The sequence below is a fragment of the Scyliorhinus torazame genome, chromosome 3 (genome assembly GCF_047496885.1).
Source record: "Scyliorhinus torazame isolate Kashiwa2021f chromosome 3, sScyTor2.1, whole genome shotgun sequence".
In the NCBI taxonomy this organism is placed as follows: domain Eukaryota; kingdom Metazoa; phylum Chordata; class Chondrichthyes; order Carcharhiniformes; family Scyliorhinidae; genus Scyliorhinus; species Scyliorhinus torazame.
Window position 1 is genome coordinate 121,222,189 of NC_092709.1, and position 25,710 is coordinate 121,247,898.

The 25,710-nt window shown below is 46.9% G+C and overlaps 1 protein-coding gene across 6 annotated transcripts in view; it reads left to right on the plus strand.

Annotated features, from left to right (window-relative positions):
• Positions 1-25,710, plus strand: part of ugt8 (UDP glycosyltransferase 8) — a 347,377-nt gene that overhangs the window by 206,079 nt on the left and 115,588 nt on the right. The window lies entirely within an intron of this gene.

Sequence of the window (25,710 nt, forward strand, 5' to 3'; positions counted from 1 at the left end):
CAGGCAACATCCTGGTAAATCTCCTCTGCACCCGCTCCAAAGCTTCCACGTCTTTCCTATAATGCAGTGTCCGGAACTGTACGCAATACTCCAAATGCGGCCGTACCAGAGTTTTGTACAGCAAAAGTAGTGACCACAATTCCATAGGTTTTAGGGTACTTTTGGGTAGGGATGAGGGTAACCCTCACGTTAAGGTGCTAAACTGGGGAAAAGCAAATTTCGATAACATTAGAGAGGAATTGAAGAATTTTGATTGGGTGCGGCTGTTGGAGAGTAAATCAACATCAGACATATTGGAGACTTTCAAGCAACAGTTGATTAGGATTCAGGAAAATCATGTTCCTGAGAGAACGGAGGATAAGTGTGGGATGTTTAGGGAGCCATGTATAATGAAGGAAATTGTGAACCTCGTCAAAAAGAAAAAGTAGGCTTTTGTATGGTCTAGAAAGGTAGGGACAGTCTAAACCCTTGAGTATAAAGAAAGTAGGAAGGTACTGAAGTGAGAAATTAGGAGGAGTCATGGAAAGTGCTTGGCAAGTATGATTAAGGTGAATCCCAAAGCTTTTTTTTTTGTATGTAAAAAGCAAGAGGGTGGCCAGGGAAAGGATTGGACCACTTAAGGAGAGTGGGGGAATCTAGGTGTTGAGCCAGAGGAAATGGGCCATGTACTAAATGAGTACTTTGCATCAGTGTTCACCAAAGAAAAGGACTTTGTGGAAGATGATTTTGGATAGGGTGTGTGGATAGTCTGGACCATGTTGTGTTCTATTAACAAACCGCAAGCTGCGAGTATGTTTCTTGTATTGACCAAATTACCACACATTGTTAGTTCAAAAGACGGTTTATTATTAAACACAAGACTTATCTCTATGTGCAATGATACATGCGGCTACGCATTAAACTACACCTACACTAAAGATGACCTTTACGAAACTTCTGGGTGACCGGCTCTGTGCAGGTCGATAAGGCCTTTATCTTAATCCCCACGTCTGTCGGCTGGAAATCGTCAGGTTCGTCTCGGCTGCGGCTCGTCTCTCTGATACCGATCACGGATCTTGAACTTGGCTGGTCATTATGCTGCAGTTGGTGTGGGCACGGGCCGATCCCAAAACAGATCGATCCCTAGTGCGGAGGGCCTCTTATCCTTCTTCTCTTTCACGCCCTTTTGGGTGGGGTTAACTCAGGATCCAATGGATCGATAGGGTTTCGATCACTCTGATCGATACTGGCCAATTAGGGGCGGGTATCTCGATGGCTTGGGCGAGTCCTAGTCACCATTGTTCCAAGTGCATAGTCCTTTCCAAATAAGGGCGAGTCTGCAACTGTTGCTATTCCTTAACTTGAGTCTATTGTCCTGGGGAAATTGGTGATTGACCTTTAACAGGTGCAAGTTTCAGTTCGGTCTGTTTTTTCTTTGCTCAATACACGGGCTGTGTACTGTCTGTGGCCCAACTTGACCACATTTCCCATTAACCTTTGCGGGCGGCCATTTTAGATGGCCACATATCTATCCTCTTGATCCTGAATGTGAAGCTTGGTGGATCACAGACTCGAGCCCATGTCTACCTTGTTTGGCCAGTCACCTGTCAGACAGTTCAGGTCCTACTCTACTCTGCCCTAAATTCATTGCACAGTTTTACCTAATTCATTACTATTACATACAGTTCATCAAATTAAATACATTGCTAATTATTATCTCATTTTAAATTACACTCATACATCCAGTTCATTTCTAATTAACTTTTTTAAGCTAACCTACTCTCATGCTGCTTGCTCACATATTAAAAAACTTTATTTACCACACAAAATTGAAAGCAGCAGCACCTCATTCATTCCACTTATCCTTCTAACGAAAAAGACAAGGCACAAATGGCTCATTTCAGCAGCGGCTGTAACAGTCGATTATAAATTGTGCATTCCCAGGATGCCGCCTTATGGAAATCCAAAAAGGGGGGCTCGGACCGTGTATATCTGGGGGTGGGAGGCTTTTGCCTTCGATTTACGGAGTTGGAATGTGAGGATGACAATATATATTACCGCAATTAGGAGAGGGGGTTCCCTTTTGCAAACTTTTCCCACAAGTTGGGGGTTTTGGTCTCGATCTCTAACAGTTGCTGGCTGGTGTCCTGACGAGAGGTGGTCTGTGGGGTGGTGGTGTTTGGGGCTGGCTGATGTCCTAATCTAACTCTGTGTAATATTAAGTTACCTTTAGTGGATGTCCCGGGGCAGTTTTGTCCGATTCATAATGTGTTCCCTGAGCTTCTCCTTAAACATCCAATTTCGGGACACCCTTTATTCATAAGTTCCCACCAATCCCCTTTACCAGTTGTGCTGATGTCGCACGCAGATGTGGTCCCGTTGGGCCTTTTGTGCATTGCCCTTTCATTATTATCCCCAAATAGGATGCTTCTGTTGGGTTTTACTTATAATGTTCCGTCCTCACATTCCCCGGCACTTGGTGGAGCAAACCACAGTTGCCCAGCATGGAGTAAGTTCATATTGTGTTGCGCGGAGAGTTCAGTAAGTCCAGCAATGATCATGGTGAAGAATAGGGGTCCTGGATTCATTCTGTAGGTTGTCTGTCTTCCGTGTGTTTCCGTGTAATTCCTAGGGAAACAATCATAGCATCATGTTATTATCTTTGGTTAACACCTGTATGTATTAGTCTTTCTCTCTTAATTCCAGTTACCCTTTATGATTGTCACCATGTGTGACTCCCCCCATTTTTTTTGTTTAAATAAATTTTGGAGAGAGACCAGAAATGCAAATTTAAAGTACAGAATTCAGTGTTCAAGTATCTCACAGCTTGTGTGGTCGATGTTTGGAGTGGGCGGATACTTTCTTTGACTCGCCTCCATCTTAAATCACAACCATGGGAGGTTGAGGCTTTGCTTAACTAGCTGAATTTTAGGGTGGCCAATTTTATAAAGTTTCGTCCCAGGGGCACAGAAGGATTCCATGATCAGCAACCGTTGTGTCTAACGTGTAAATAGCAGGTGGGAGTGACCGAAGGGGTCTAGAGAAATGTGGAAGAGAAGAGGGTTTAGACTGTGGAGCGTTGTGGAACACATTCTTGATCGCACAACCAAACAGAGGAGATGGAGTCCGGTTGGACGTGAAGATTAAGACCTGCGCAAGGCAATCAAGCATGCAGAAAACCATTCCAGCGAATTTGAGGGTGACATGGGGTGCGTATGGGTCGCTACGGGTGACGAATGTGTGGGATCCCCGTGTAGGGCGAGGGAAATGCCGTTTCTCCACTACCTGAGCTTTACTTGACCAGATTTTGTTTGGAGTCCTCGGGTATTGCGGGGATTAGTGCCGTGTCTCCCGCCCTGGGTGACCGTGACGAACAGGAAGAGTTTGTATTCATGTGAGATCTTTCTCCATGGGGATAGTAGCCCACAGATTGTGTCTTTGACTGCCATTGGTCAGTATACTGCATCTTTGACTGGATAAACAAATTCTTGTGCAATGTGGTATCGGGCCGACCTGAATTAAAACCATGTGTTAAAAAGAAAGGTGAGGAAGAAGAAGAATTCAGAAATTCAACACATTAATCCTTAGTTAGGCGTCCGCTTGTCATCATTGGACACCTCAATTATTTGCGTACATCAATTGTTCCGTTAAATCATTTCCCAGAAGAGGCTCATTGTCTGAATCATCATTACCTCCTGGCCAGACTTGAGTCTGCAGGTTCATACTGGTTACTCTGCGCGTTTGCCGCGTGGGCTTGTGAATTGTCTGATCCGTCATACCTTACCAATTGGCGAGAAGGGTCACGGTGCCATCGTGGAGGATTGGGGTTGTGGCATGTCGGAGGATAGTCATGATCTGGGGTCCCAGGAATGGAAGCTAAGCTGCAAGGGGAGGGTGTATAAGTCGGTGGGGCGTGCCAGGTAGGCATGGGGCTTAATTGAACCAAGACGTTACTCTGGGGAGAGTCAAGCCAATCATGTGCCTCAAGTAGGTCTGGCGGATCGGTGTCCTGTGGGGGTCTAGAGCGGTGGGGGGGTCGCTGTCTTCAGAGAGATCGAGCAAGTCGTCAGGGTTACTAGTCAAATCCAGGAGGTCGTCATTCGTATCTAGTTGAAGTGCAAAATCTGTATGTACGGGCAGGGTTAATGGTAGGGTGTCGTCATGAGGGGGAAGTGGTTGGATCGGCTGCAGAGCGTAATCTTCAGTGGGCGTGGTGTTGTCATCTCCCATTGCCAAGGTGATTTGGTGGACGTGGTTACGTTGGGCTCTGTATGCTTTGAATTGGTTGATGTGGAACCAACCAGTCTTACCATTAGGGTATGCTATTTTGTAAAAAGAGGCTTACTTCGTCAGAAATAAGAGTAGGGGCCTGCCAATTTAGGGGATCGGAAGGAACTTGGGTTGCACAACGAGATCAGAACATGCTGGCCGACTGTGTATCCTGTGGGGTGGACCTTTTTGTCAAAGCTGGCTTTACACTGCCTTTTTCTAGCGCCTAGTTGGACAGTAGAAGCCAGTGACATAGAATTACATAGAACAGTACAGGCCCTTCAGCCCACGATGTTGTGCCGACCATTTATCCTAATCTAAGATCAACCTAACCTACACCCCTTCAATTTACTGCTGGCCATATGCCTGTCTAAGAGTCGCTTAAATGTCCCTAATGATTCTGACTCCACCACCTCTGCTGGCAGTGCATTCCACACACCCACCACTCTCTGTGTAAAGAACCTACCTCTGATATCTAAGTTGTGCCGCTTAATGATTTCTGTGATCTGTTGCATTGCTTTTTCGTGGGTGAGAGCGGTTACTGCAGGAGCAGCCAAGTCGAATCCTAGTAAATATGCAATGCCTTTCATGGGTCTCCCAGTCATGCGAGTGTGGGGGGTGAAACCGTATTTCTAAGGAACATGAGGCCTGCATCCCAAGTGGTATTGTTCTGCTGCACCGCTTTCCGAATAGTCGTTTTTAAAGTGTGGTTCATGCGCTCTACTATGCCGCTGGACTGGGGGTGGTATGCTATGTGCAATTTCTGTTTAATGCCAAATATTGTCATTAAGTTTTGCAGTACCCTGCCGGTGAAGTGGGAACCTTGGTCTGACTCAATGCTGCGTGGAAGACCCCAAGGCATGAATATCTGATGGGTCAAAATTTTAGCGATGGCTTTTGCTGTGTTGAAACGAGTGGGAAATGCCTCGACCCACTTAGTGAATGTATCGATAACGCCCAGAACATATTTGAAACCATTTCTGTAGGGGTGGAGGGGACCAATGTAATCGATTTGAAGATTTGTCCAGAGGCCCTCTACGGGTCGGGTGTGTCTTGGTTGTCCCTTCTTTGCATAACGGTTGGGATTGTTTTGAGCACAAATGAGGCAATTCTCTACATAATGGGTGACATCGCTTTTCAAATCAGACCACCAACATAGAGGTTTTAAATGGGCAATGGTAGTGTCTATTCCCTGATGTCCGTGTCCGTCATGGAACTGGTATATTAACTGGTTTCTGGCCTGGGTGGGGACCTCATAAATTCCGTCCTTTAAAACTATGCTGTCCTATATAGTGAGTGTGTCCTTCCATTTATCATAAGGGGTTGGGTAGGTGCTGTTCAAAACCTCTTTAAGGGCTCGTCTGCCTTTTGTACTTGGGATAAATCTTGGATATTGGTTTGGGATATCTGGAGTCTGTGACTTCGGGTGCTCGCCAGAAGTGACCATTGTGGGCTTTAGCTAAAGCGTCTGCCTTGAGATTACCAGGTGGGGAGGTGCGGTGGTGACTTTTCACTTTAATGATGGCATATGTGCGGCCGGCTGCTTCCTTAGGGATGTGCTTCAGTACAGGGGTGGAGGGTAGGGGTTTTCCGTTGGCGGACACAAAACCACGAGCTTCCCATAGGGGGAGGAATTTGGTTAAACTGTTGCAGACAAACAGGCTGCCTGAGTGCATGCCCGCAGGCATTGGGAAAGAGTCTGGGTGGTCAATTACAGAGGCTGTGGCTGCAAGCTCTGCTGCCTGGGCTCCTAAATGTCCTGGCAATTTTAAACATATCTCTTCTAGTGGGACGTCCCTTTGAATCTTCCATATAAATCCCGCATCCAGTGATCCTAACACCATCCTCGAAAGTGGAGGAACCATCCACATAGATTTAAATGTGTCCCCTGAGTTTTGGGAACCTGGTTTCTTGCTACCTGCGCGTGGCTGTAGTGACTTGGGAATAAAGGGTCCTGTGTGGTGTGCGGCTGTAATGATCTGGCATTCATGTGGGGTCCCTGCATATTGTACATTATCCGCTAAAAAGGTGTGGGTCTTAGTACGCTTAACGGAGATGTCCCTTCTTTGCAGTAATAGTGTCCAGCGAGCTGCACTGACCTGGCTAACTGAACAGTCCTTTAGTCTGCTGTCTAACCAAAGTTGAGTGAGGGGGTGCTCGGTGAGAATAGTGACAGGCTTGAGGCCTGTAATGTATACGAAATATTGAACTGCCCAAAAGACTGCAAACAGGTGTCGTTCACAGCCAGAAAATCCCTGTTCTACGGGGTCTAAAACTCTGGATGCATAGGCCACTGGTCCTAATCATGACATTCCTGTAGGATTACTGCTGATAGTGTTTGGTCGTTGGTTGCTACTTCTATGGCAAATGGCAAGTCAGGGTCGGCAACTTGTAAAGCGTTCAAAAGGAGCTCTTTAAATCAGTAATGGTGTCTGTGTGCTGTGGAAGCCAATTCCAGGGTGTTTTCTTTTTCAAGAGCTCTGAGAGTGGGGCGGCTTTGGTGGCAAGCCCATCTGTGTGATTCCTACAGTGTCATAGATTATCATAGAATTTACAGTGCAGAAGGAGGCCATTCGGCCCATCAAGTCTGCACCGGCTCTTGGAAAGAGCACCCTACCCAAGGTCAACACCTCCACCCTATCCCCGTAACCCCACCCAACACTCAGGGCAATTTTGGACACTATGGGCAATTTATCATGGTCAATCCACCTAACCTGCACATCTTTGGACTGTGGGAGGAAACCGGAGCATCCGGAAGAAACCCACGCACACACTGGGAGGATGTGCAGGCTCCGCACAGACAGTGACCCAAGCTGGAATCGAAGCTGTGAAGCAATTGTGCTATCCACAATGCTACCGTGTTGCCCTACCGTATCCCACTAAACAATTTCACTATGGGGTCTATTCGCTTCTGTTCAATCTCTCTTTTGCCTTGGGTGATAATTGTCCCCAAATGGAGAACCTTCTCATTGTTGTGGGAAAAATCAACGATTTCAGGAGTTGGACTTGCTGTGTTCAAATAAGTGCAGTTTTATTGTTACACAAAGCTTCGGGAGAAAGCGTACGTACCCCAAGGTACAATAGCCAGCCTTTCTCCTGGTTTGAATGGCAGTCATTCATTTTATACTTTGGGTTCACAATGAGCCCAGATACAAAACAATTATCACCTTGTTATCTTTAAACATTTTATAGATTGTACATCGCTATTTGTAAATTTGTAAGCGTTTTGCCATTTACACATGGCCACAGTCAAAGAGGTTTTACAGGTTACAGGCAGCAGCAGGAAAGTAGTATCGATTGTCCCTTTGTTTTAGGAAATGGCCCAAGACATTCGTATTAGCATATCATTGGGTTCACCTTGGCTGAAGTCCGCTTTATTCAAGTGGTGTCCCGCATTTATGTATTTCCTAATCTTCCTGTCTGGTTCCCTTTGTCCTGGATCTGTTCCTATCTGTCCTACTGGCACCCTGCTGGACTCCAGGCATCAGTTATGTCTGCTTTATTCTCTGTGTCTCCATCTTGTGTGTCAGACAGCCATCTTCTGTGTCAGGTTTCCTTCTGAACCATTTCCCACTTCACTCATTATTTGAGCCTTTTTGGTGTTTACATTACATCCGATGGACTGGAACAGGGCTAGCAATTTGGCTAGCAGCGCCACGTGCTCTTTCTTGGTGTCAGTTTGCAGGAGCAGGTCGTCGACATATTGAACTAGTCATTCGTGGCGGGAGAATTTAGAGAGACCAGCAGCTAGTTGTGGGAAATGGAGGGGGCGTTATGGAATCCTTGTGGGAGACACGTCCATGTGTACTGCTGACCTTGAAAAATGAACGCAAACGTGTATTGGCAAGCTCGATCTAGAGGAATGGACCAGAAACCATTGCTCATGTCCGACACGGTGAAATATCTCACTTGCACTCCCTGTTTAAGTATGGTCGTGGGGCACGTGGCAACGGTAGGGGCTGTTAACTGGGTAACTTTATTTAATTTGTGATCGTTAATTGTGAGTCGCCATGAGCCGTCCGGTTTCTTTACTGGCCAAATCGGGGCATTGTTAGTGGAAGCTACGGCTCGAATTACTCCTTGTTTCAGTAGGCTGCTGATGACCTTTGAAATCTCACTCTCCGCCTGCTAGGGAAAGCCGTATTGCCTCTGGGGTTTTGGATCGGAACCCGAAATCATAACTGCCTGTAATCTGCCCACAATTGTGTTTGTGCTGGGCAAAAACACATTTGTGTTTGTTAGCACTTTCTAATGGTCGCGTCAGTGCTAATTGCTGAGGGATTCAGCCAATAGTCCCCTACTGAGCAGATCCTATGTGCATAGTCTCCTACTGATAGCATTACAGAGGCCCTTGCTGCTTTAGACATCTTCCATACACACCTATTTACACTCATACACTGAGTGCTGAATTTGGTGCTTTTTGAGTGCGATAGTGAGAGTTTGGTGACCGAGGGAGTATAAGGCTTCATTTTTATCTAAAGTTTAGTCTTTCTTTTATTTAGTTAATTAACTTAAAAGTTGCTGTTTGGTTTAGAAGAAGGTGAATTTTCAATCAGCTTTAAACAGGCTTCTACTTCTAGGCACTTGCAGCTGGAGCTTGTTAATTAGTTAATTGGATTAGGCCAGTTTTTCAGAGGCTAGATTCACAGTATAAAAGTGATCCCCTACAGTGCAGACTTTGTTTGCACTGAGTGCTGAATTTGGTGCTTTTTGAGTGCGATAGTGAGAGTTTGGTGACCGAGGGAGTGCTGAATTTGGTGCTTTTTGAGTGCGATAGTGTGAGTTTGGTGACCGAGGGAGTTAGGTGAGGAGGGAGTAAGGTGCTCCTTTCATTTTGTTTCTGACATTTCCGCAAAGAGTGCGAAGAGAGCCAGGAGTTTACAGGAAGTGTAGCTGACTGGGAGCAGAGTCGGAGGGCGGAGATCTAGTTAGTCCACACAGCAGCTATATTCTGTAAGGTAAGAAGGGATGGAGGCTAGGCCAGTTACATGCTCCTCCTGTAGGATGTGGGTGGTGAGGGATACCACCGGTGTCCCCACTGACTATACCTGCGGGAAGTGCACCCAACTTCAGCTCCTCAAAGACCGTGTTAGGGAACTGGAGCTGAAGCTGGATGAACTTCGGATCATCCGGGAGGCAGAGGGGGTGATTGAGAAGAGTTACAGGGAGGTAACCACACCCAAGGTACAGGACAAGAATAGCTGGGTCACAGTCAGGGGGAAAAAAACAAACAGGCAGACAGTGCAGGGATCCCTCGTGGCCGTTCCCCTTCAAAACAAGTATACCGTTTTGGATGCTGTTGGGGGGGATGACCTACCGGGGGAAGGCCCTAGTGGCCAGGTCTCTGGCACTGAGTCTGGCTCTGGGGCTCAGAAGGGAAGGGGGGAGAATAGAAAAGCTATAGTTGTAGGAGATTCAATGGTTAGGGGAATAGATAGGAGATTCTGTGGTCGCGAGCGAGACTCCCGGAAGGTATGTTGCCCCCCGGGTGCCAGGGACAGGGATGTCTCGGATCGTGTCTTCAGGATCCTTAAGGGGAGGGGGAGCAGCCAGAAGTCATGGTGCACATTGGTACCAACGACATAGGTAGGAAAAGGGGTGTGGAGGTAATAAACACGTTTAGGGAGTTAGGCTGGAAGTTGAAAGCCAGGACAGACAGAGTTGTCATCTCTGGTTTGTTGCCGGTGCCACGTGATAGCGAGGCTAGGAATAGGGAGAGAGTGCAGTTGAACACGTGGCTGCAGGAATGGTGTAGGAGGGAGGGCTTCAGGTATTTGGATAATTGGAGCGCATTCTGGGGAAGGTGGGACCTGTACAAGCAGGATGGGTTGCATCTGAACCAGAGGGGCACCAATATCCTGGGAGGGAGGTTTGCTAGTACTCTTCGGGAGGGTTTAAACTAATTTGGCAGGGGAATGGGAACCGGATTTGTAGTCCCGCAACTAAGGTAGCCGATATTCAGGACGCCAAAGCATGTAATGAGGCAGTGGGGAAGGGAACACTGACAAAGGAGAGTATTTGCAGGCACGGAGATGGGTTGAAGTGTGTATACTTCAACGCAAGAAGCATCAGGAATAAGGTGGGTGAACTTAAGGCATGGATTGGTACTTGGGACTACGATGTGGTGGCCATCACGGAAACTTGGATAGAAGAGGGGCAGAAATGGTTGTTGGAGGTCCCTGGTTATAGATGTTTCAATAAGATTAGGGAGGGTGGTAAAAGAGGTGGGGGGGTGGCATTATTAATTAGAGATAGTATAACAGCTGCAGAAAGGCAGTTCGAGGAGTATCACCCTATTGAGGTAGTATGGGTTGAAGTCAGAAATAGGAAAGGAGCAGTCACCTTGTTAGGAGTTTTCTATAGGCCTCCCAATAGTAGCAGAGATGTGGAGGAACAGATTGGGAAACAGATTTTGGAAAGGTGCAGAAGTCATAGGGTAGTAGTCATGGGCGACTTTAACTTCCCAAATATTGAGTGGAAACTCTTTAGATCAAATAGTTTGGATGGGGTGGTGTTTGTGCAGTGTGTCCAGGAAGCTTTTCTAACACAGTATGTAGATTGTCCAACCAGAGGAGGGGCAATATTGGATTTAGTACTGGGTAATGAACCAGGGCAAGTGATAGATTTGTTAGTGGGGAGCATTTTGGAGATAGTGACCACAATTCTGTGACTTTCACTTTAGTAATGGAGAGGGATAGGTACGTGCAACAGGGCAAGGTTTACAATTGGGGGAAGGGTAAATACGATGTTGTCAGACAAGAATTGAAGTGCATAAGTTGGGAACATAGGCTGGCAGGGAAGGACACAAGTGAAATGTGGAACTTGTTCAAGGAACAGGTGCTACGTGTCCTTGATATGTATGTCCCTGTCAGGCAGGGAAGAGATGGTCGAGTGAGGGAACCATGGTTGACAAGAGAGGTTGAATGTCTTGTTAAGAGGAAAAAGGTGACTTATGTAAGGCTGAGGAAACAAGGTTCAGACAGGGCATTGGAGGGATACAAGATAGCCAGGAGGGAACTGAAGAAAGGGATTAGGAGAGCTAAGAGAGGGCATGAACAATCTTTGGCGGGTAGGATCAAGGAAAACCCCAAGGCCTTTTACACATATGTGAGAAATATGAGAATGACTAGAGCGAAGGTAGGTCCGATCAAGGACAGTAGCGGGAGATTGTGTATTGAGTCTGAAGAGATAGGAGAGGTCTTGAATGAGTACTTTTCTTCTGTATTTACAAATGAGAGGGGCGATATTGTTGGAGAGGACAGTGTGAAACAGATTGGTAAGCTCGAGGAAATACTTGTTAGGAAGGAAGATGTGTTGGGCATTTTGAAAAACTTGAGGATAGACAAGTCCCCCGGGCCTGACGGGATATATCCAAGGATTCTATGGGAAGCAAGAGATGAAATTGCAGAGCCGTTGGCAATTATCTTTTCGTCCTCACTGTCAACAGGGGTGGTACCAGGGGATTGGAGAGTGGCGAATGTCGTGCCCCTGTTCAAAAAAGGAACTAGGGATAACCCTGGGAATTACAGGCCAGTTAGTCTTACTTCGGTGGTAGGCAAAGTAATGGAAAGGGTACTGAAGGATAGGATTTCTGAGCATCTGGAAAGACACTGCTTGATTAGGGATAGTCAGCACGGATTTGTGAGGGGTAGGTCTTGCCTTACAAATCTTATTGAATTCTTTGAGGAGGTGACCAAGCATGTGGATGAAGGTAAAGCAGTGGATGTAGTGTATATGGATTTTAGTAAGGCATTTGATAAAGTTCCCCATGGTAGGCTTCTGCACAAAGTAAGGAGGCATGGGATAGTGGGAAATTTGGCCAGTTGGATAACGAACTGGCTAACCGATAGAAGTCAGAGAGTGGTGGTGGATGGCAAATATTCAGCCTGGATCCCAGTTACCAGTGGTGTACCGCAGGGATCAGTTCTGGGTCCTCTGCTGTTTGTGATTTTCATTAATGACTTGGATGAGGGAGTTGAAGGGTGGGTCAGTAAATTTGCAGATGATACGAAGATTGGTGGAGTTGTGGATAGTAAGGAGGGCTGTTGTCGGCTGCAAAGAGACATAGATAGGATGCAGAGCTGGGCTGAGAAGTGGCAGATGGAGTTTAACCCTGAAAAGTGTGAGGTTGTCCATTTTGGAAGGACAAATATGAATGCGGAATACAGGGTTAACGGTAGAGTTCTTGGCATTGTGGAGGAGCAGAGAGACCTTGGGGTCTATGTTCATACATCTTTGAAAGTTGCCACTCAAGTGGATAGAGCTGTGAAGAAGGCCTATGGTGTGCTCGCGTTCATTAACAGAGGGATTGAATTTAAGAGCCGTGAGGTGATGATGCAGCTGTACAAAACTTTGGTAAGGCCACATTTGGAGTACTGTGTACAGTTCTGGTCGCCTCATTTTAGCAAGGATGTGGAAGCTCTGGAAAAGGTGCAAAGAAGATTTACCAGGATGTTGCCTGGAATGGAGAGTAGGTCTTATGAGGAAAGGTTGAGGGTGCTAGGCCTTTTCTCATTAGAGCGGAGAAGGATGAGGGGCGACTTGATAGAGGTTTATCAGATGATCAGGGGAATAGATAGAGTAGACAGTCAGAGACTTTTTCCCCAGGTGGAACACACCATTACAAGGGGACATAAATTTAAGCTGAAAGGTGGAAGATATAGGAGGGATATCAGAGGTAGGTTCTTTACCCAGAGAGTAGTGGGGGCATGGAATGCACTGCCTGTGGAAGTAGTTGAGTCGGAAACATTAGGGACCTTCAAGCAGCTGTTGGATAGGTACATGGATTACGGGAAAATGATATAGTGGAGATTTATTTGTTCTTAAGGGCAGCACGGTAGCATTGTGGATAGCACAATTGCTTCACAGATCCATGGTACCAGGTTCGATTCCGGCTTGGGTTATTGTCTGTGCGGAGTCTGCACGTCCTCCCTGTGTCTGCGTGGGTTTCCTCCGGGTGCTCCGGTTTCCTCCCACAGTCCAAAGATGTGCGGGTTAGGTGAATTGGCCAATGATAAATTGCCCTTAATGTCCAAATTGCCCTTGGTGTTGGGTGGAGGTGTTGAGTTTGGGTAGGGTGCTCTTTCCAAGAGCTGGTGCAGACTCAAAGGGCCGAATGGCCTCCTTCTGCACTGTAAATTCAATGATAATCTATGATTAATCTAAGACAAAGGTTCGGCACAACATCGTGGGCCGAAGGGCCTGTTCTATGCTGTATTTTCAATGTTCTATGTTCAAAGGAAAGGTTATTGGAGTTCATGAAGTCCATACCGAGAATGTGTTCTGCGGTTGGGGGTAGCTCGACTAAAGCGACAGGGTGCTTGGTGGCTATGGTTCCAACATGGACAGGTATAGGGGCTGTAATGTATCCTTCCTGCATGTGCCCAGTGAATCCACTTAGTGTAATGGTGACTGTAATTGGCCAGGGGGTTTCAAGGAACAGGGTTGAGGAATTTAGTGTCCAAAAATTGCCCTTAGTGTTGGGTGGGGTTACTGGGTTATGGGGATAGGGTGGCGATGTTGACCTTGGGTAGGGTGCTCTTTCCAAGAGCCGGTGCAGACTCGATGGGCCGAATGGCCTCCTTCTGCACTGTAAATTCTGTAAAAATCATCCCACATGGGCCATCCTTTGCCCTTGAGATATTTCCGAATGTCCTCCTCCCAAATGGGACACTGTCCCACTCTACTGCTGCTGGTCGCTGCGACCGCAAATTCTTCGGGATTCATGAGGCGTTGCAGTGCCTGCGTGGCCATCTCTCCTATCTGCTTGCTTTGTTCGAATTTGGAACGGGGCTAAGGTGGTGTCGTAGATGCGGGTACGGCTTTGCTAATTTCCGAAAATACCGACTTCCGACAGTTTTGACGCAACAAAATCGATCAGCTTTACCTTGTAACCCTGTTAATTACGCATGCATACACACACTTCCGAATTGTGAATTATTAATCAGAACCGCTTGAACACTTGTGATTTTTTTTGTTTCCAATTGGATTCTATTCAAATTTCTTGGCTTTTCCACTTCTAGATCGGGTCCCGGCGGAGTCGCCAATTTGTTTCTCTTATTAACCTTAGTTTTATTAGCTCTAATTCTGTCACCTTTGCTCACGAGTCGGCAGGTATCTTTCGGATACCGCCACGTGGTTCAAGCTCTAGTTATGATTAATAAGACAGCACACCGCTTAGTAAGATTAAAATCAACGGTCATTTATTATGTACAGCAGTAAATACTTACACAATAATCCTACTTTCTAGACTACTACCTACCACTACTGGCCAATACTTAACTTTTGGGAATGGCCCACCAGGTCAGGGAAACAAATTGCTTGTCGAATTGGGTCTGGCCTGCGGGATTCAAAGGCTGATACAGGTCGATGGCTAGGAGTCTCTATCGGGTAGCGATCGCTGGAGTCAAACTTACGGTTGCTGGTCGATGGTTCTTGCGAAGGTTGCGAGCAGGAGAAGAAGGGAGAGAAGGGTCGATCTGAACTTGGCCCCTATTTTTATAGTTCCCGGGGGCTTCCCGCCTCTCGGGGCGGACCTTGACCCTGGTCCCAAGTGATTGGACTTGTTCCCAATCACTGGGTTCGATATGCTCCAATAATGGGGCGATTCCTTGATCGGGGGGTGGTCATTCACCTTTCTTTGTCTCGGCCACTGCTGGCACCGAGAGGTCTGGATCGGCATTCAATTGCTAATATGTTGCAATTGTTCCCGGGGATAGCCGATTAAACTGCAGATGTCTGGGTTGAGTGCTGCTAATGGTCGCTTGTATCGATCTGGGCCGACTTCCGCAGAGCCGAATACGCTGTTCTGTCTGCAGCTGTCTGTTTGTGCCCTGTTGGCTGCTTTTCCCAGCAGCCTTTTCGGTTAGCCATTTTACATTGGGTTTTGGCCAAATTAATCGGGAATCAGCCATTTTAGGTGGCTACACATGACCCGTGGCGCGTGGGGTGGACCTTGTGCTCTGGGATACTGTTCTCTGTCCTACCCTCATTTATCCATGCGGGTTCCTGACTAGGTCTAACAGGGTGCATGGTGCCTTCAAATCCGTTCTGTTCCTTTAGTGACTGTTCCCATGCCCTAGAGAGACGTCTGAGTACCCATGTTTCATTATGTATGTGTCTGCCGGGTCATAGTTTGCACAAGCCCTTTTACCTGCCTCTGTAGCATGGGAAACTAAGGTTTGTGCCCATTTAGTGATTTCTTCATCATCGAAGTTGGAGCAGTTTAATTCCCCAAAAACTGCCTTGAAATGTATCCATAGGCGACCAGCAAAGGGGGTCAGATGCTCCCCTTTCTTTTGTCTACAGTTGTTCAAGCCCTCTACTGGATCCCCTTTATTATGCCCAATAGCAGCTAATATGGAGTCCTTCATTTCGTCTAGGCTTCCCCCTCCTACATTTTGGGGTTCAAGTAACGCTGATCTTACTGACTGGCGAAGGCTCATTGCTATTAATTTTACTTCCTCCCTCTCATCTAAACCACACCACTTTCTGTTGGCGCACGTCCTCAATAAAGCTATGCGGGTCTGCAGTGGGCTCAAATGGTGTTACCTTATTGCAGGCGTCCCTTAGCTGGGTTATTGTGAGTGGGGTGGTGCAGGTGATAGGTGCACCTATATGATTCCCTATCCTTCTTTCTGTAGTGACCGGATTCACTGGTGCCGGGCAGTTTCACTACTCGGTGGGGTTGGTGCGACCTGTTCAGTCGTGGCGGCTGGTGCTTTTCTTTTTGGAATGGGTGGCGATTGCTTTCGACTTTCAGTTCTGTCTACGTATATGTGCTCCTTTAACTCTGTTCAATCGGCCATCTCTTCCTCCTCTGTCCCGAAGGTACACATAAAGCCATTCTGAACTGAAAGTAATGATTGGAGTCTGTCTATCTCTCTCTGGCACTTGCTCCTTAGTGGACTGGTGGAGCGCTCTTAAAGTTGCCTGTAAATCGGCACATCTGTTTGTTAGCTGAGTGACCTTTTGTTCAGTCTCCGCTCTTACCATGACCGCACGTTGTGTGTCCTGATAGGCCTTGACGTGCTGTGTTTGGAAGCTGCTAATGTGTACTATACAGGACTGGTGGGCGTGTTTAACGTCAGCGATTTCCCTTTCCTTAGTGGCTAACATCTCCCGGAGTTCCTCATTGTTTCTCTTATTCTCCTCCTCCTGCTCTCTTAACTGACCACGGTGAGTCTCTACAACCTCCTCGGTTCCTCGTAACTGAGCCAAGCAACACACTATTGCCATTGGCTTTCTCGGTTTCACTGCATTCTTCTTGTAAATCTCACATAAATTCTACCACCAAGTTTTCCTATCTTTCCTGGACCTGTCTCAGTGTTTGCACACACATTCGACCAAAGGGGCCATCCTGTCCTCTTCAAATACTTCCTCAACACTTTCTCCCATACGGGGCACTGCTCTGACTTATCAACTACGGTAACCTCATGTTGCTGCTGCGGATTCATCATCTTCTCTACTAATTGCGCTGCCATCTCTTCTCTACTTTTAATTTGGATCAGGGGGAATAAGGAGTCGATCGAACAACGGGTCCGGCTTAAGGCTATATTCCGGTTCATAATCCCTCTAGATTTGCATGCAAGTCTGAGGAGCTTACCTTGCCCTTCCCTGTTACGCATGCGGTTAGTGCACACTCGCTTATAGTTCGTTTTTCCTTTTTATCCCAATTTGATTCCAAGCTGTGGGCTCTCCCGGAGTAACAAAGTCACTTCTAGTCGAGTCCGGTCAGAGTTGCCAATAAATGTTGCTACTTCTGTTAACAAACCACAAGCTGCGAGTATGTTTCTTATATTGACCAAATGACCACACAACCAGTATGTCAGTTCAGTTCAGTCGGGCAGTATGGTCGGCACGGGCTTGGAGGGCCGAAGGGCCTGTTCCTGTGCTGTACATTTCTTTGTTCTTTGTTCTTTGTTGTTCTTGTTCTTTGTTCAAAAGACAGGTTATTTTATTTATTTTTTTAAAATATATTTATTAAAGTTTTTTAAACACAATTTTTCTCCCTTACAAACAATAACCCCCCCCGTAACAAAAAAAAACGAGAAATCGCGCAGAGCAAGATATATACATGGCAAAATGATATACTTACACAGCTTTGTACACTGGCCCTCACCCGTACGGGCCAGTTTCCCCAACCCTTCATGTTATCTCTTGCTCATCCACCCTCCCAGGCAGTCCCCCCTCTTTCCCCCCCCCCCCCCCCCCTCCCAGGACGTGTGCCCCCCCCCCCCCCCCCCCCAAGGTTGCTGCTGCTGCTGACCAACCTTCCTCTCACGCTCCGCGAGATAGTCTAGGAATGGTTGCCACCGCCTGTAAAACCCCTGCGCAGACCCTCTCAAGGCGAACTTAATCCTCTCCAACTTTATGAACCCAGCCATATCATTTATCCAGGCCTCCAGGCTGGGGGGCTTCACCTCCTTCCACATTAGCAAGATCCTTCGCCGGGCTACTAGGGACGCAAAGGCCAGAATGCCGGCCTCTTTCGCCTCCTGCACTCCCGGTTCGTCCACTACTCCGAATATTGCTAGCCCCCAGCTTGGCTTGACCCGGACTTTCACCACCTGAGACATTGCTCCTGCCACTCCTCTCCAGAACCCCTCCAGTGCCGGGCATGACCAAAACATATGGACATGGTTCGCCGGGCTCCCTGAGCACCTTCCACATCTGTCCTCTACCCCAAAGAACCTACCAACCTCGCCCCCGTCAAGTGCGCTCTGTGGCCCACCTTAAATTGTATCAGGCTGAGCCTGGCACACTAGGAGGAGGAATTAACCCTACCTAGGGCATCAGCCCACAGACCTTCCTCGATCTCCTCCCCCAGCTCCTCTTCCCATTTACCCTTCAACTCTTCTACCAGCGCTTCCCCCTCTTCTTTCAACTCCTGGTGTATTTCCGACACCTTGCCCTCCCCGACCCATACACCCGAGATCACCCTATCTTGAACTTCTTGTGCCGGGAGCAACGGGAATTCCCTCACCTGTCGCCTCACAAAAGCCCTCACCTGCATATATCTAAAAGCATTTCCCGGGGGTCAAAAGACAGTTTATTATTAAACACAAGACTTATCTCGATGTGCAAAGATACACGCGGCTACGCATTAAACTACACCTATCAACTAAGATGACCTTTATTTAACTTCTGGGTGACCGGCTCTGTGCAGGTAAATAAGGCCTTTATCTGAATCCCCACGTACGTCGGCTGGAAGTCGTCAGGTTCATCTCTGCTGCGGCTCGTCTCTCTCTCAGGTAGCGATCACTGGTCTTGAACTTGGCTGGTCGTTATGCTGCAGTTGGTGTGGGCACAGGCCGGTCCCAAAAGAGATTGATCCCTAGTGCGGTGGGCCTTTTATCCTTCTTCTCTTTCGCGCCCTTTTGGGCAGGGTTAACTCAGGATCCAATGGATTGATAGGGTTTCGATCACTCTGATCGATACTGACCAATTAGGGGCGGGTATCTCGATGGCTTGGGCGGGTCCGAGTGACCATTGTTCCAAGTGCGTAGGCCTTTCCAAATAAGGGGAGTGGCACCGGGGAGTCTGCTACTGTTGCTATTCCTTAACTTGAATCTATTATCCTGGGGAAATCGATGATTGACCTTTAACAGGTGCAGGTTTCAGTTTGGTCTGTTTTTTTCTCAATACACAGGGTCAATGTATTGTCTGTGGCCCAACCTGACCACAATTCCCATTATCCTTTGCAAGCGGTCATTTTAGATGGCCACAGTTGACATCAAAAACAGGACGTATTGGATGTTTTAAAAGACCTTAAGGTAGATATGTCTCCTGGGCTGATAGGATTTACCCTAGAATACTGAGGGATGCAACAGAGGAAACTGCTGGGGCCTTGACTAACATCTTTGAATCCTCATTGACTCCAGGTGAGTTCCCAGACAACTGGAGAATGTCTAAAGTGGTACTGCTGTTTAAGAAAGGTAGCAGGGATAATCCAGGAAACTATAGGCAGGTGAGCCTCACGTTGGTAGTAGGTAAATTAGTGGAGTGGCCAATAGTGTTGAGGATTGTCAGAGGATACAGCAGGACATAGGTTGGAGAATTGGGCAAAGAAATGGCAAAGGGAGTTGAATCCGAACAAATTTAATGCATTTTGGTAGGTCTAACATAGAGGGTGGGATCATGACCGGTACAGACTTGGAGGGCTGAAGAGCCTATTCCTGTGCTGTATTGTTCTTTGTTCTTTGAGTTCACTGTACGAATCCTCAGCTCCACTGGTTTACAGTGGCAGCAATTCACTAAGAGTCTTTTGACAGCATGTTCCTAACCAGCAGTTTGTTACCTCGAAGGACAAGGCAATAGATGTGTGGGAACGCCAACACCTGCAAGTTGCTCTCCAAACCGCATCTTAACTTGGAATGTATTGCTACTGGATCAAATTCCTGTGATTGTTTTCCGAACTAGACTGTGGGTGTTCTCTACACACTTCACAATAGCAGCTCACTACCACCTTCTCAAGGGCAATTCAGATTGGGCAACAAATGGTGGGCTTGCCAGCTATGTCCATAATCCCATGAAAAAAATGAAAAGTTACCTTAATGTCCTCACTCTTGCCCCTTGGTAATACTTGGTAATACTTCCTGGTATTTAATTTGTCATCTTCGATGAAGATAGACAAAATACCTGTTAATTGCCATTTCCTATGATTTCTCCCACGGTGGTGGCATGTAGGGAGAGGTCGAGCACGAGGTAGCTCCCAACAGGGTTTTTGATTTTCAGACTTTTTTGCCCCACATTAAAGAGATGCCAATAAAGGCCAGGGGAAAGAAACCTACTGATAAATGTCCGTCGACAGGATTGACGACTTCACGAGGTTCTTTGGTGGAGAAAATGGTGGAGGCTGCACCTGTGACTCCTTCCACTCCATAACAGCCAATATGCTGGCTAGTTTTGTGGTGACAAAGTTTGAGAAGCAGTGGAGAGTTATATCTGGAGACCTTCGAAAGTTGATAGAGGAAGCCCTGGGTCCCAAACAGTCGAAGCTGGAGAAAACCTCTGAGAAGGTAAAAGACCGAGAAGGTAAAAGACCGTGGTGCAGTGATTAAGGGTGTGGAAATGGCAATTGCCTCACGGGTGACTGAGATCTCTCTGGTGGCCTGTTGAGAAAAAGATGCTGAGCTAAGGGTGACTATATCAAAAGCATGCTCGAGGAGGCAGAACCTCAGAATCGTGGGGTTGCCAAAGCATGTGGAAGGCCCGACTCCCACTTTGTACTTTTCACAGATGTTTGAGAAGGTGGTGGGGGAGGATATATTCAATTTCCCTCTGGAGCTGGACAGGGTCCATCGGACACTGTCAGAAGCCCCGGCCAAGCGAAACACCATGGGCAGTCATTGTACGGTTCCACAGCTTCAAGAGAAGGAACGTGCCCTGAAATGGGGTAGGGAGCATAGGGACTGCTAACGGAAAGGTCATAGTATCAGAATCTGTCAGGATGTTGGAGCTGAACTGGCTGAACTGAACAAGGTCAAAGCCACCCTATGGAAGAGTGGAGTTCAGTTTGGGGTGGTGTACTCTGCGAGGCTTCGAGTAACTTATGAGCCGAGGACTATTATTTCGATGCACCGGAGGAGACAGATACCTTTGTTAAAAAACATGGGTTTGATTTGAGTTAATTGTTTGTTCTTGTGAAGTTTTTGATTGTTGCAGGTGGAAAGGGGTAATGAGGATCCTTGTATACATGTGTTCTTGGGTGAGATGATTATTTCACATGTTGGTGGGGGGCTTGATGTTATGAGGGGTGTTGGTATATATATTATGGTTGTTAAGGGAAAGAAATAGCTCCTAGTGGGAATGGTTTGAAGGGGTTTTGTTTTACTCGTGTCCTCGGGACCGTCAGCAGTTTTTTCTTTTGTTCTTTATCCTGGGCTGTGGCTGTCCTGTCAGTAAAGTCAGCTAGCTAATGGGAGAGAGGTAGGGTATTAGCTGAAGCTTATTATACCAATTTAGTTTGGGATAATGAGCTCAGTGTTTTTGTTTTTTTGGGGGTTGAGGGTAGGTGGGAGAGGGTTGGGACTAGGTGGAAGAGGGTATCATTCATTTCCATGGTACCGATATGAAAATTTGGGAGGGGTATTATTTGAGGGTGTGGGTGTGGGGAATGGAGGGGTGGGGTGTAAGATTAGATTGCTGATGATGACGACAGATTTTTCTTTGTTTTGTCTTGCTGGTGGAAATCTTGGATGTGCTTTGTGCCTGTATTGTGGTTGCTTGGCAATCCCTTTTTGTGGAAATGGCTGACTCTGGGATGGGAGGTCCCAATTCAGTTGGTCACCTGGAATATAAGGGGGTTGGGTGGCCCAGTGAAAAGGTTGAGGGAATTTGCTGACCTGAAAAGTTGAGTGCTGATGTGATGATTTTGCAGGGCAGCACGGTAACACAGTGGTTAGCACAATTGCTTCACAGATCCAGGGTCCCAGTTCGATTCCCTGCTTGGGTCACTGTGCGGAGTCTGCACGTTCTCCGGGTGCTCTGGTTTCCTCCTACAGTCCAAAGATGTGCAGGTTAGGTCGATTGGCTATGCTAATTTGCCCTAAGTGTCCAAAAAAGGTTAGTTGGGGTTACGGGGATAGGGTAGAGGTGTGGGGATAGGGTGGAACTGTGGGCTTGGGTAGGGTGCTCTTTCCAAGGGCCAGTGAGGATGGGCCGAATGGCCTCCTTCTGCACTGTAAATTCTATGATTCTGTGACTCATTCGCAGGTAAGGGACCAGAACATATTGCGGAAGGGGTGGGTGAACCAGGTATTTCCTTCAGGCTTCGATGATAGAGCCCAGAGGGCTCATTCATCAATAAATGGGTTATTTTTTCAGCTACCAAGACAGTGGTGGACCCCAACATCAGATATGTGATGGTCATTGGGTCATTGGCGGGCACTTTGGTGGTTCTGGTCAATGTCTATGCACCAAATTGGGATGATCTGGGGTTTGTTCAGAGGTTGCTGGCCTCTATTCCTGACATAGACTGTCATCAACAAATTTTTGGAGGGGATTTAAACTGTGTACTGGATCCGAAAGTTGATCAATCTAGGCCCAGGGGCTGTACTAGACTTGGGATTGGGGAATGAGCCGGTGGTTGAAGTTTCAGTAGGGGAATATTTCAGGAACAGTGACCATAATTCAGCAAGTTTTAAGGTACTGTTGGATAAAGATAAGAGTAGTCCTCGGGTGAAAGTGCTAAATTGGGTGAAGGCTAATTCTCACAATATTAGGCAGGAACTGAAAAATATCGATTGGGGGTGGATGTTTGAGGGTAAATCAACATCTGGCATGTGGGAGGCTTTCAGATGTCAGTTGAATGGAATGTTCCTGTGAGGAAGAAGGATTAAGTATGACAACTTTCGGGAACCATGGATAACGAGGAATATTGTGAGCCTAAAAAAAGAAAAAGGAAGCATTTGCAAGTGCTAGAAGGCTTGGAGCAGACAAATCCCGTGAGTAATATGAGGAAAATCGGAAGGAACTTGAGCAAGGAGTCTGGTGGGCTAAAAGGGGTCACAAAAAGTAATTGGCAAACAGGATTAAGGAAAATCCCAAGGCTTTTTATACGTTTGTGAAAAGCAAGAGGGTATCCAGGGAAAGTGTTGGCCCACTTAAGGACAGGGGAGGGAATCTACATGTGGCCCCAGAGGAAATGGGCGAGGTACTGAATGAGTACTTTGCATCAGTATTCACCAAAGAGAAGAACTTGGTGGATGATAAGTCTTGGGAAGGGTGTCTACAGAGTCTGGATCACATTGAGATCAAAAAGGAAGAGGTGTTGGGTATCTTGAAAAACATTAGGGTAGATAAGTCCCGAGGATCTATCCCAGAATACTGAGGGAGGTAAGGGACGAAATTGCTGGGGCGTTGACAGAAATCTTCAACTGGCTACACGAATGGTCGCTGAGGACTGGACAATAGCTAATATTGTTCCTTTGGTTAAGAAGGCTAGTAAGGACAATCCAGGAAATTACAGGCTGGCGAGGCTTGCGTCAGTGGTAGGGAAATTATTGGAGTGGATTCTTCGAGACAGGATTTACTCCCATTTGGAAGCAAATGGACATATTAGCGAGAGGCAGCATGGTTTTGTGAAGGTGAGGCCATGTCTCACTGACTTGATCGAGTTTTTCTCGGAAGTGACAAAGATGATTGATGAAGGTCGAGCAGTAGATGGACTTCAATAAGGCCTTTGACAAAGGTCCCTTATGGCAGACTGGTACAGAAGGTGAAGTCACACGGATCAGAGGTGAGCTGGCAAGATGGATACAGAACTGGCTTGTTCATAGAAGACAGAGGGTAGCAGTGGAAGGCTGCTTTTCTGAAGGAGTGCTGTGACTAGTGGTGTTCCGGATCTTTGCTGTTTGTGTTATGTTATGCTGTTTGATTAACATAAGTTGCTACTGACCATAGACGACGTTGAAAGACACTCCAGTCCTTGAAGTAAGTTGAAAGGATTTATTCAGTAAGAACAACTGGATAAATGAGTTCGACACTCTGCTGATTTAGTTCTGGTAACTCCGTGATAATGACTAACTGTACAACTGGGATCTAGGCCACATGTGGTGACCCAGCCTGAGACCTAAACTATTCTGGTGCTAATCCTACAGTCCCTGCCAGGAATGAGAGGGAGGGTCCAGTGTGTGTCTGGTTTTATAATGAGTTGTGTAATGCCCTCTAGTGGTCGAGCCACAGCCGAGTATTCTGATTAAACCTTAGTTACATGTCAGTCTGCATATCATTACAGTTTGTAGTATATATCAATGATTTGGAGGAAAATGTAACTGGTCTGATTAGTAAGTTTGTGGGCGACACAAAAGTTGGTGGAATTGCGGATAGCAATAAGGCTCAGAGGATACAGCAGGAAATAGATCAATTGGCGTCTTGGACAAAGAGATGGCGGATTGAGTTTAATCTGGACAATTGTGAGGCAATGCATTTTGGAAGGTCTATTACAGATGGGAAATATACGTAAATGGCAGAACCATTAAGACTATTGACCGGCAGAGGGATCTGGGTGTACAGGTCCACAGATCATTGAAAGTGGCAACACAGATGGAGAAGGTAGTCAAGAAGGCACACAGCATTCTTTCCTTCATCGGCCAGGCCATTGAATAGGCAAGTCATGCTGCAGTTATATAGAATCTTAGTTGGGCCACACAGTACAGAAGGATGTGGAGGCTTTGGAGAGGGTTAAGAAGAGGTTTACCAGGATGTTGCCTGGTATGGAGGGTATGAGCTTTGAGGAGAGTTTCGATAAACTCGGTTTGTTCTCACTGGAACTATGGAGGTTGAGGGACGACCTGATAGAAGTCTACAAAATTATGAGGAGCATAGGAAGAGTGGATAGTTAGAAACTTCAATTACGAGGGGGCATACATTCAGTTGTGAGGGGCAAAGTTTAGAGGAGATGTACGAGGGAAGTTTTTTACACAAGAGGATAGTGGGTTCCTGGAACTCGCTGCCGGTGGAAGGAGGTACAATAGTGACGTTGAAGGGGCGTCTTGCCAAATACATGAATAGGTTGTGAGTAGAGGGATAGGGACCCGGATGTGTAGAAGGTTTTAGGTTAGACGGGCAGCATGGACAGCGCAGGCTTGGCGGGCCAAAGGGCCTGTTCCATGCTGCACTTTACTTTGTTCTTTGAGTCTGTCTCACCCTCATTATTATTAGAGGCCCTTAAGGTGGTTACTGGAGGGGAGATAACCCTCCTAGAGGGGAGTAGATTGCTAGGGGTGGAGGGGCAGAGGCTGTTGGATTTTATCCTTGAGGTGGACCATCGGTACTCGCTTGACCCTATCCTGGAGTTGCTGGAGAGCAGGAAGAAGCTGTAGGCGCAGTTAGAACTGCTGTCAACAGGTAAGATGGTAAGCCAGCTGCGGTGCTCAAAGGGAGTATTCTACTAATATGGGAAAAAGGCTAGTCGTCTTTTAGCCCATCAGCTGAAGCGGTAGGTGGCTTCCCGGGAGATCATACAGATTAGGGATTTGAGTGGCAGTTTGGCCTCCGCCCCAGGCAAAGTCAACTTAACTTTCGAGACATTCTACAAGAATCTTTATATATCAGTGTTTCAGACACAGCTGAAGTTGTAGATGGGTTGTCCTTCCCGTTGGTGGAGAAAGGAGGGGAGGGAGGAGTTGGAGGCCCTGTAAAGTCCTGAGGAGATATTGAAACCTTACAACATCAGGTTAAAGTCCAACCGGATCAAAATTTAATATGTTCAAGAGGCGGCTGGGTATAGCACTTGTGGAGAATGGGATCAAAGGCTATGGGGAGAAAGCAGGATTAGGCTGAGTTGAATGACCAGTCATGATCGTGATGAATGGCGGAGCAGGCTCGCAGGGCCATAAGGCCTCCTCCTGCTCCTACCTTCTATGTATCTATGTAAGATTAAAAAAACATGCAATTAGTCAAATTTCAATTCCAAAAGATAAAATCGTGATTCTAAGAATGCTTGGTGTTGTAGATATT